This window comes from Lygodium microphyllum, chromosome 16 (assembly GCF_053477565.2).
Source record: "Lygodium microphyllum isolate KBCC chromosome 16, Lygodium_microphyllum_v1.1.10, whole genome shotgun sequence".
Taxonomy (NCBI): Eukaryota; Viridiplantae; Streptophyta; class Polypodiopsida; order Schizaeales; family Lygodiaceae; genus Lygodium; species Lygodium microphyllum.
Window position 1 is genome coordinate 122,077,098 of NC_141150.1, and position 10,685 is coordinate 122,087,782.

The 10,685-nt window shown below is 37.6% G+C and overlaps 1 pseudogene; it reads left to right on the forward strand.

Annotated features, from left to right (window-relative positions):
- The first annotated feature begins 405 nt into the window (after positions 1–405).
- On the forward strand, positions 406–8,117 carry LOC148023331 (uncharacterized; annotated as a pseudogene).
- The last annotated feature ends 2,568 nt before the right edge of the window (positions 8,118–10,685 follow it).

Below are 10,685 nucleotides of genomic sequence, written 5' to 3' on the forward strand. Positions count from 1 at the left end.
TTGGCTGAAGCAATCTCTTTAGCACTAAATAGTGAAAAGAAACTTAGGGGTAATCGCATGAAGCAAGAGCATCAAAATTTTAATCAAGGCAAGAGGCCTACTTCGTCTTTTATAAGTGACAGGTATAATAAATTCAAGCATCCCTTCTTTAAAAGAGAGGAAGCACAACCACACTCTTGGGAGGACAAGAAAGCAAAGGTCGTCAACAACAGTCAAGGCAACCACAATGGTTTTAACGGTCAAGGCGCTCATCCTAACTTCAAGAAGACCAACGGAACTTCCAACCAAAGGGCCGAGGACCGCTTGAAGAGGGTAAAGTGCTTCAATTATCATCACCTAGGACATTATGCAGACAAATGCCCAATGAAGAAAGAAGAAAAAGCTCACCCTCCTGCTCAAGTCAACATGGTCGAAGATGAGCCTATCCTAGAAGAAGAAGCGGATTTGGAAGACAATGACGACAACAATGATGATTACGATCCAAACTATGAGGGTAATGATGATCAACCGAATGAAGGTAACCCTAAACCCTCATCCATTTCACCTTACCCTCTTTTAAAAATCAAAGGTATCGTGCAAGGAAAAGAAGTAAGTATTTTGTTTGATGATGGAAGTAGCCATGATTTTATTTCGAATCGCATTGCTAAATCTCTTAATCTACCTCTTACATCATCTGGATACAAAGTTAAGACTGCTTTCAATAACCAAAAGTACAATTGCACTCAACAAGTGGAAAACTTAAAGATTTCAATTGCGAACTCTCAAGAGCGTACTTTTCTTGTTGCTCCATTGCATGGGATAGATAACATCTTAGGAATGCCATTTCGTCATGAATTAAATCCTAAGAGTGATTATAGCAATCGTTCTCTTACTTTCATTTATGAAGGTCATCAAATTTGTTTACACACTGCATTTGAAAGTGAAGATCAACCATTACTATCTCACACTCAAGCTCAAAGGGCCATTCGCAAACGAGATAAAGCATTTCTTGTGTACATTAATGAAATATCTGTTGCACAAGAATCACATTGTAATGATGCACAAAAAGAGTTTCTTGCTCAATTTCAAGAGTGTTTTATGCATGATTTAATGCTAGTTTACCTATGTCTCGACCTGAGGACGATAGCATAGAGACCATTCATGGTAGCGCACCCCCTTGTCGAGCTCCCTATCACGTAAACCCTCTTGAACAACAAGAGATTAAATCTCAAGTTCAAGAGCTACTCAACCAAGGGCTCATAAGACCAAGTAGTTCACCATATGGGGCACCCGTTCTCCTTGTCAAAAAGAAGAATGGTACATACCGCATGTGTATAGACTACCGCGCATTGAATAAGATCACTATCAAGAATAGGTTTCCTATTCCACGTATAGATGATCTATTGGACAAGCTTAAGGGGGCCACCACTTTTAGCAAGATGGATCTAAAATCGGGATATCACCAAGTGAGGATGACTAGTGAGGATATTTATAAGACTGTGTTTCGTACACAAACCGGTCATTATGAATTCCTTGTCATGCTGTTTGGCTTGACAAATGCACCAGCCACCTTCACAAGGATGATGAATAGGATCTTCATAGATCACCAAGACTTTGTTATAGTGTTCTTTGATGATATACTAGTCTTTAGTAAATCCAAAGAGGAACACAAGAAACATCTTGCTAAAGTGTTCCAATTACTCAAGGAAAATCAACTTTATCTTAACCCAGAGAAAAGTATGTTTTCCAACAAGAAATTGAATACCTAGGTCACATAGTATCTAAGGAAGGGATAAAGGTTGACCCAAAGAAGATACAAGCTATCAATTCATGGCCAAGACCCAAAAACTTGCATGAACTTTGTTCTTTTCTTGGTTTATGTAGTTTCTACAGGAAATTTGTGCGCGACTAAAGTGCAAGATCAGTCTTTTCAAGCACTTAAATACGCTTTAACACATGCACCAATACTCCAATTACCTGATTTTAATTGTCCCTTCTTTGTGGTTGTTACTGATGCTAGTGGAAAAGGTTTGGGTGTTGTTTTAATGAAGGCTAACCATCCACTTGCTTATGAAAGCACGAAATTTAGACCAGCACAGGTTAAGTATAGCACTTATGATAAGGAATTGTCTGATGTAGTGCATGCACTTAAAATTTGGAAGCATTATTTGATGGGTGCTAACTTTGTTATAAAAAATGTTCATCAAAGCTTAAAACATTTATTCTCACAGCCATTGATTTTAGATAGGCATATTAAGTGGGCTGCATTTATTCAAAGTTTTCAACCAATTCTTCAATACCATCTTGGTCAAATGCTTTGAGTAGAAAGCCAACTCTTAATCACCTACTATCGGTCATTCATGGTGTTTCATTTGAATCTATGCGTGACACTTATGCCCTTTATGATGATTTTAAGCATATTTGGACTCAAATGAATCAACCCAATGCACAATCAATTGTTGATTACTTTATTCAAGACAAATTTCTCTATTTTCAAAAGAAATTGTGCATCTCTAAACCATTTCGAAACCCTCTCATAGAGAAATTGCATAATCCACCTTATGCATGCCATAGAGGTGTAACCGCCACATTTCAAAATCTATCTTGTGACTTCTTTTGGCCTCTTATGGAATAAGATGTCAAATCCTTTGTTGCTGAATGTTTGATTTGTCAAAAGGTTAAGTCTACCATAAGTAAGAAGTTAGGGTTACTCCATCCACTCCCTATTCTCGAGAGACCTTGGGAACATATTTTTGTTACATTGTTTCCTCTAACGATGCATAAGCATGACATGATTTGGACCATCACAGATTGTTTTAGCAAAGAGGCTTATTTCATTCCTTGTAATAAAAATTTGTCTGCACCTCAAGTCGCTAACTTATTTTTGAAGCATGTGTTCACTCACCATGGGTTACCTAAGGTAATAGTATCTGATAGAGATTCCACGTTTTGTAGTGCATTTTGGCAAACTTTATTCTCTAATCTAGGTACTACCTTAGATTATTCTACTACATTCCATCCACAATCCAATGGTCAGAGTGAGATCACTAATCGCACAATCATTGATTTGCTCAAAGCTTATGTTCATACACAACCAAAAAGGTGGGATGACTACGTACACATTTTGCAATTTGCATACAATAACACCACTCATTCTGCTACTAGAAAATACTATTCCTACTGTTGCTGACAATTTAACTGTTGATTTTGATAAAATTTATGCTAATGTTCGTGCTGCCATTTCCCACTCACAAGAATTGTTTACTCGTCAAGCTAATAAGCACAGGAAGCCTTATCTTTTTAAGACAAGAAATTATGTGATGCTTCACATTCAAAAGCGTCGTATCAAAAGTGGTGACACTAACCCCTTTGTGAAGCTAGCACCACGATTTTATGGACCTTTCAAAGTCATTCACAAAATTAATGATGTTGCATATCGTCTTGAATTGCCTAATCATTGGAAGATACATAATTCTTTTCATATTAGTCTCTTGAAACCTTTTAAGGGTATTGTTCCATCTCATCCTATATATGATGAAGCTCCTCAATTGGTGGATCAAGAGGAACAACTACTCCCTGATGCTATAGTAGACCATGAGACTACCACCACACGTGTTGTTTCTGTGTATAACCATTATCTTGTGACTTTTAAGAACCATCCTAGAGAAGATGCTAAATGGTTTCCCTAAACGTTTTTCCGTACTTATCCTGAACTTCTGGACTCTTATAATCACACACTAGATAGTTGTGAGTGAAGCAACTGAGGACTCCTCAGTTGCTATCCTGGGTAGGAGGGATGTTACGGGGTGTCCATACCCTCCTAGTGTGTAACATCCATGGTTAATGGGCGCTATACTCTTATGGATAGCTGGATTGAATTGATCGATTTACTGTCTGTTGTTGGTGTATTAAATACTAATTGTGTGTGATGGAAAACTGTAGGTTGGAGAGAGTGATAATGAAGTGAAGGGCAAGATCGGCGGATGGCGGGAACACATTTTGGACGGCTTACTAGCGGCCGAGATTACCCAGATTTTTATTATGACTATGGTTAATAGTCACTTGTAAATAAATACCCTAAGAGGGTGCACTTGTAAATAGCCTTGAGATAAACAAATAAGACATTCAATAAAAATAGGAGCTTGCTTTTAGGATAAAAGCTCCTTCTTGTAAATAAAGAAGTCCCTTGTCGTGCACCCTAGTTTTGGCACAAAGGGCACCCTTTAATATATAAATACTCAATATGGAAAGGGTGCCGCCATTTGGAGGGGGAGATTGAACCCATTCTTGTGTTGATGCTTTTATTTGATCTTTACCCTATGTTACACTCTATGCATGGAGATTTCAATTGTTATGCTTGATCTTTGTGCAATCTTGTGTAAGTTTTTGCGTACTTGAGGGATCTTATCCCTTTCAAAGTTAGTGAACTTAGAGTTTCCTAGAGAACTATGTAAATTTAATAGTATGAATTTTCTTACTCAGAAATTACCTCCTTGGAGTTTTTTTCTCTCTGAAGGTTGACATACCCGAATTTGAGTAAGAAATGAAAGTTTCTCTTCCAAACTATTGTGGATAAGGAGAAAGAATGTAAGTGGAATTAGCACGAAAGGAAAAAATGTGAAAACTTTCCACTCCAGGAGCACCCAATGGAGAAGAGAGAATGTAAGAAATTTAGCAAGTCCTCAACAGAGGGGTAAAACACATTTTTAGCACATTCTCAGCCAATCAAACAAAGAACTACAAGAAGAGAGGCGCCTCTTGTTGCTAAAATGAGCCCTACATAGTCACCTAGCCCTCTAGAGGCTAAAATAAGCCCTACACAATCACCTGGCCCCCTAGAGGCTATATAAAGACCCCCTACCTACATCGTTGCCTAACCCATACGGAAGAGAAATCTTGTTTGGCAACCTCTATTTAATCATTTTTGCTAGTAGGAAAACGTAATTTATCATTTTTCGCTAGTAGAATATGTAAATTTTCTCTTTTATTTATTCAAACTAGAGATTCTTTACTCTAGAAACATAAATACTCACTCCTCTTTACATGGATTATATATATATTTATTTATTTTTTGAAAAAAGGCTTAATTTTATTTTTAATTGAGAAGGTAGTGTCGTTATAATGATGAAATTTCGGGAAATCTAATTAAAGAGTTACTTTAGAAAATTGAGTAGGGGACTAGGAGAAGATAAATAGATGTGTAATTATGGAATTTAAAATTCTAAAATTAGTGAAAAAATAACATAGAATTTATGGGGAAATTAACTAAACACTTAATTAAGCTAAGAGGATTTGTTAATCACTTCCTCTCACTTAGTATAACCTAGGATAATTTTCCCCTTAATTTGTGAATTAAGAGTATAGAGAATTTTCTAATTTAATGAGTTTTTAGGAATAAATTTATTAGGGAAATTATTTAGAAGAGTTGGAAAATTATGAAATTTGGAACTGAGGCCTCTTAACACCTATAATATTGATTTGCTCCTTGGTGCTCAATATTGAAATAGACATAAGCTAGCTTGATCTCTCTGTCCTTCTTCTCTTGTAATGAATTGATTCACTTGAGCCTTAGATTTGTCACCTTGATTTGCTTTAGGATTATATCTCACTATTTGAGATCCAACATTAGACTTTCATTACCCTTGAATGCTCCTTGCGGTCCTCTAAATCCACCTATTTTTTGATGTGCTATTGCTAGAAGTTCCTTTGGGAAAGATTCATAAAATTCTAGAAGTTAGAGGATTAGTTCGATCTGAGAAGCCTTTATTGGGGTTAGGTTCTTGGTTAAAGTTCTTGTTAGGGTCCCAAGAGTTGTGAACATTTCAAGGATTTAGGTTTGAGGGTTGACGTAGATTAGGGTTTGGAGGACAATCTCTAGCACAATGTCTTGGATCAAGACAATTAAGGCACAAATTCTCTCTGAAGGCCTTCTCTTTAAGGAAAATAGGTAGCTAACTTATCTCCCATTGAGGATTAGATTTGAAGCTGGAATGATTCCACTTAACATCCCAATTTGGTAGAGGTTCCTCCTTGCACTTCTTGGTTAAATTCACTTCTTACTCCATTGGCTTCCCACCATCCAATACGTCTATGAAAGTAGCCAATCAAAGTGATTGCAAATGAGAATTCAATGGAGGGTTCAAAACTATAATGAATCTAGCCACCTTGACTTCTTCAGTCATTCTTGGAGGTGCATATTGCAATAATATGAGGAAGTGATGATAATATCCCTCCAAATCATTAGGGGAACTATGAGGTCATTTTTTTGCCTTTTAGCATGTAGAGAGAGAGTGCTCTTAGCCAATGAGAGGAGAGCTTACGCTATGGAATCTTTCTTTTTGAAAATAAGAAGTGCATTTCTTTTGCTAATTTTATTTAGGGGCAAATTCGTGAAAGGGTCTTTTTCATGTCAGAAGCTCACCTTTTTTCTCCTCTAGCTCTTCCTTTTTCACCCCCAAACCATCATGACAAATGTCGAGCTCAGCCTTCTCTCTTCACGAGGCGACCTACTTTCTTTAGAGCCAAAAGTGCCCCCCCCCTTTCTCGCCATTTTGAATTTTGTTGTTCCCCCTTCTCCTTCTCTTGCTCATTCTTCTTCTTCATTTTTTGGCTATAGAAAACTATGCCAGATCTAAACGTCCTAGTACCTCCATTGAATATATATCCACATATAATACATTTGATATGCAAGAGGGTAGATGGATTCCTATTACCATAGCTAAGGGTAGTTGGATAACTATGCAACAAAATAGGAGAAAGAAAAAGGTAACCACGAATCCATTCATTTTGTGTTGGAAAGGAAGAGTGAAGGATTTTAGACACGGCTCAAACATGAAGATAATCAAAGAGGTGCTGGTACAACATGTTTTTATGCATACCATCTTCAACCAAATACTTGGGATCTTCCTTTACACAGGCCTAACTATAAGTTCTCTTTGCATGTTAAAACTGAAGTTAGATTTATGATTTTATAGATTTATAGCATTTAGCTTTTGATTTTGTAGATTTATATCCCTCCAACTTAGAGGAATGGCAGCCAGTGGAGTGCATTGTTGATATTATTGATGTTTTTCATGCCTCTGTTGGAGAGGAACTCTATAAAGGAAGAACAAGAGGGTCCCTTGCAGAGAATGGTGTGTTCTTTTATGACCATTTCTATGTCTCTCCTAACTCACAAGGATCATGGGGTTCTCTGACCAAGCTTCCACTTCCTGATTTTGGGTGTGAGGAGTGGCCTTTACCAAATTCTAGCACAAGTGAGTGCTATAGATGTAAGCTATTCAATGAACTTCAGAGATGTATGAAACCTAATATTGCCAGTAAACAGAGCAAAATTGTCCTCTTCATGCCTATCCTTGTGTTTGCAGACTTCTTCTCTAATATGCAAGCTAGAAGGTGTAAAACTTTGTTCTCAGTGAGAAGCTTACAAGCAAAACATGTTCTTCAGTTTGTTGATGAAGGCTGGGACCCAAAAGTAGTTAGTGGAATCACATGTAAGGTGCATCAAGAGTCAATTTCTTGCAAGTATATGGTTCCTACACAAAACTTCATTTTGACGTTTTATTATAGTAGATGGCACCAGGTGGGTGGTGTCCTAATCCCTCTAGACCAAGACATGGAAGATTTTGGCGTGAATCCAGTCATTGATCTTGATTTGTGGCTCAACAATGAAGTTATCACTATTTTAAAGATAAGGGCCATGTGTACATTGCAACAAGTGAGACAGAATCTTCTAAATGAAGAAATTGAATTTCCAAAGTCATTTGCTTTCAAAGTGGATGACAAAAAGGCAAGTTTTTTTGACACTAACATTAATGTTCTTAACATTTCATACTAGCATGCATATCTTCTTACTTTACACTCTTTGCAGGTCTCTAAAAGGAGTGAAAGGAATATAAGATGCAAAGACATCCAAAATGATGTTGTTTAAGTAATTAGGTAAAAGAAACATGAACACATAATCAGATTGATTTCTTCAAAAAGACTTACATATCAAATTACTTTGAATTATATTTACAAGTGCAAACTTTTGTTTGCCTTTTCTGTAGGAGATTACATATCTTGGATTAAGAAGGTTGCTGGAGATTACTATCAAGGATTTACAAAATGCTGGAGATATACAAAAAACTTCCACCTAAATGTAACCCAAAAGGGAAAATGGATGTACAAAGTATTTTTTTAATGAGAAGAGTCAATCTATTTCTTGTGTCTTGGACTCATCCTGGTAGAGGCAGGTATTGGCTTTGAAGGGGTGCTTGGTGGTGTTCTCTCTTCTGCCTTTCTTGCTTTCTTCTTTTGCTTCACCTTCTTACCCTTCTTCTCCTCCTGTTGTTCTTTCTTCTCCTCCTCCTCTTCTTTGTCCTCCTCCTTCTCTTCCCTCTCCTCTTCTTTGTCCTCCTTCTCTTCTTTCTTCTCCACTTCTTTCTCTTCATTCTTCTCTTCTTTCTCCTCCTTCTTCTCTTCTTTGTCCTCCTCCTTCTCTTCTTTCTCCTTCTTCTTCCCTTCTTTCTCTTTCACCTCTTCTTTCTCCTCCTCCTCTTCTTTCTCCTTCTCCTTCTCCTCTTCTTTCTCTTTCTGCTTCTTCTTTCTCCTTCTGCTCCTCCTCCTTCTCCTCCTTCTTCTCCTCCACTTTCTCCTCTCTAGCCTTTCTGGATTTCCTTGGAGTCCTTGGCTTCTTAGGAGTAGGGACCTTCTCCTTCTCATCTTACTCCTTGGAGGTCCCTGCCGTCCCTTCTCTTTTGCTCTTTCTCTTCTTAGATGGTTTTTTCTCTTCTTCTGGCTCCTGTAGAGGAAAATTATTCACAACCATTGTTACAATGATTCTGGCTCTTACAAGCCAGACTTTTGCCCTTTCTCATCCTGCTCCTTGGAGGTCCCTGCCGTCCCTTCTCTTTTGCCCTTTCTCTTCCTCTTCTTTTGCTTCTGTAGGGGAAAATTATTCACAACCATTGTTACAATGATTTTGGCTCTTACAAGCTAGACTTGTGTATCATTGTAACAATCCAAGGAAAACTGGCCAAAACAAGAAAAGGGGGTTAGAAAGTAAGAGGGTTGTAAAAATAAGTGTAGAATTTTTTTGCATTACAAAAGAGGTGGATTGAAATACTCACTTTTATATTCTTCTGTTCATTGTCATAAATGAACTTAATCATCCTCTCAGCATTTATAACAACCCTCCCTCCATCCACATGAGTGGGAGTCAGATTGGATTGGACACTGCATGAATAAGGAGAAATTAGACTACTCTTAAGAAAGGCAGAAAACCATGATTGTATAACATAACTAAGAGATCAAGGTACCTTGATTTGGTGATGCTCAACTTTAGATAAGATTGGAGGCATTGGTGGACAACTCTCCAGAAGCTGCATGAATCTCATTGCACATCTATACAAAACACTTTTATATTCTTCTGTTCATTGTCATAAATGAACTTAATCATCCTCTCAGCATTTATAACAACCCTCCATCCACATGAGTGGGAGTCATATTGGATTGGACACTACATGAATAAGGAGAAATTAGACTACTCTTAAGAAAGGCAGAAAACCATGATTGTATAACATAACTAAGAGATCAAGGTACCTTGATTTGGTGATACTCAACTGTAGATAAGATTGGAGGCATTGGTGGACAACTCTTCAGAAGCTACATGAATCTCATTGCACGTCTATACAAAACAAAACAATCAATGTATTAGATTTTAGTGGTTGACCTAACATAGTATTTGAGGTAACCATAGTGAAGGTTTTATGAAATTGCTTACAGTTTTGCTATACCATGTGATCCTCTCATATAATTGAGATAAAAACATTGCTTGTCAACTATGTCTATGATAATAAGACTCCAATGGCTTCCGTAAATCATAATTAGTTGTAAATGTTAGACTCCAATGGCTTCTGGAAAATCTATATCAGTCTTGTAATTACAAAAGCTCTGGTTAAAAGGACTTACCCTTCATTATAGGGCAGTAAGACCACTTCAAGGGTCTCCATATCAATTTTGGCCACCCAGTGCTTAAGTGAAGCAACCTCAGTGTCCATCCTCCTGAGATACACTGATATGGAGGGATCAATAACCTCCACCTTTTGTTGCACTCCCAGCTGGAAACTATGCATCATTACCCTTCAAGAACATAGACATTCAAATAAGATGGGATTTTGATATTGTGAAATAAAAGAATAAAAAATATTTAGCATAAGACTTCTCCTACCTCAATGATGCTAGCACAATGGTGTCATTTATCTCCCTCTTGATGTCCCTAAGTAGTGTCAGGCACTCATGGTCCAAGACAATGTAGTCCTCTCTCTTCACAATATCATCTAGAGGGAAGGCAACTACAAGGAATCCATCTGCATCAACTTTGGTGAAAAGTACCTTCATTTCCTGCTCCAGGTAGGCTAGCTGCTCTTCACTCTCCTCCATTGCCTTTCTCTCTTCTTCCATCCCCCTCCTTGCATCTTGCTTAGGTTTGCCTCTTATGTTCCCCTTCCTCATCTTTGTACTTGACCTCCTCCTCATTGGATTTTTTATCCTCTGGCTTTGGTTTCCTCCATGGAGGTATATTCAATATGTTGAAGGTCTTTTCATCCCTGAATGGTACGGGCTTAAGAAATTTACTAAATCTATACATCAGTCTTCTAAGGACAACCATGTCCTTATCCATGAGAGTGACTCTGTGAGCATGGGCAACACAAATGTAAGAGTCC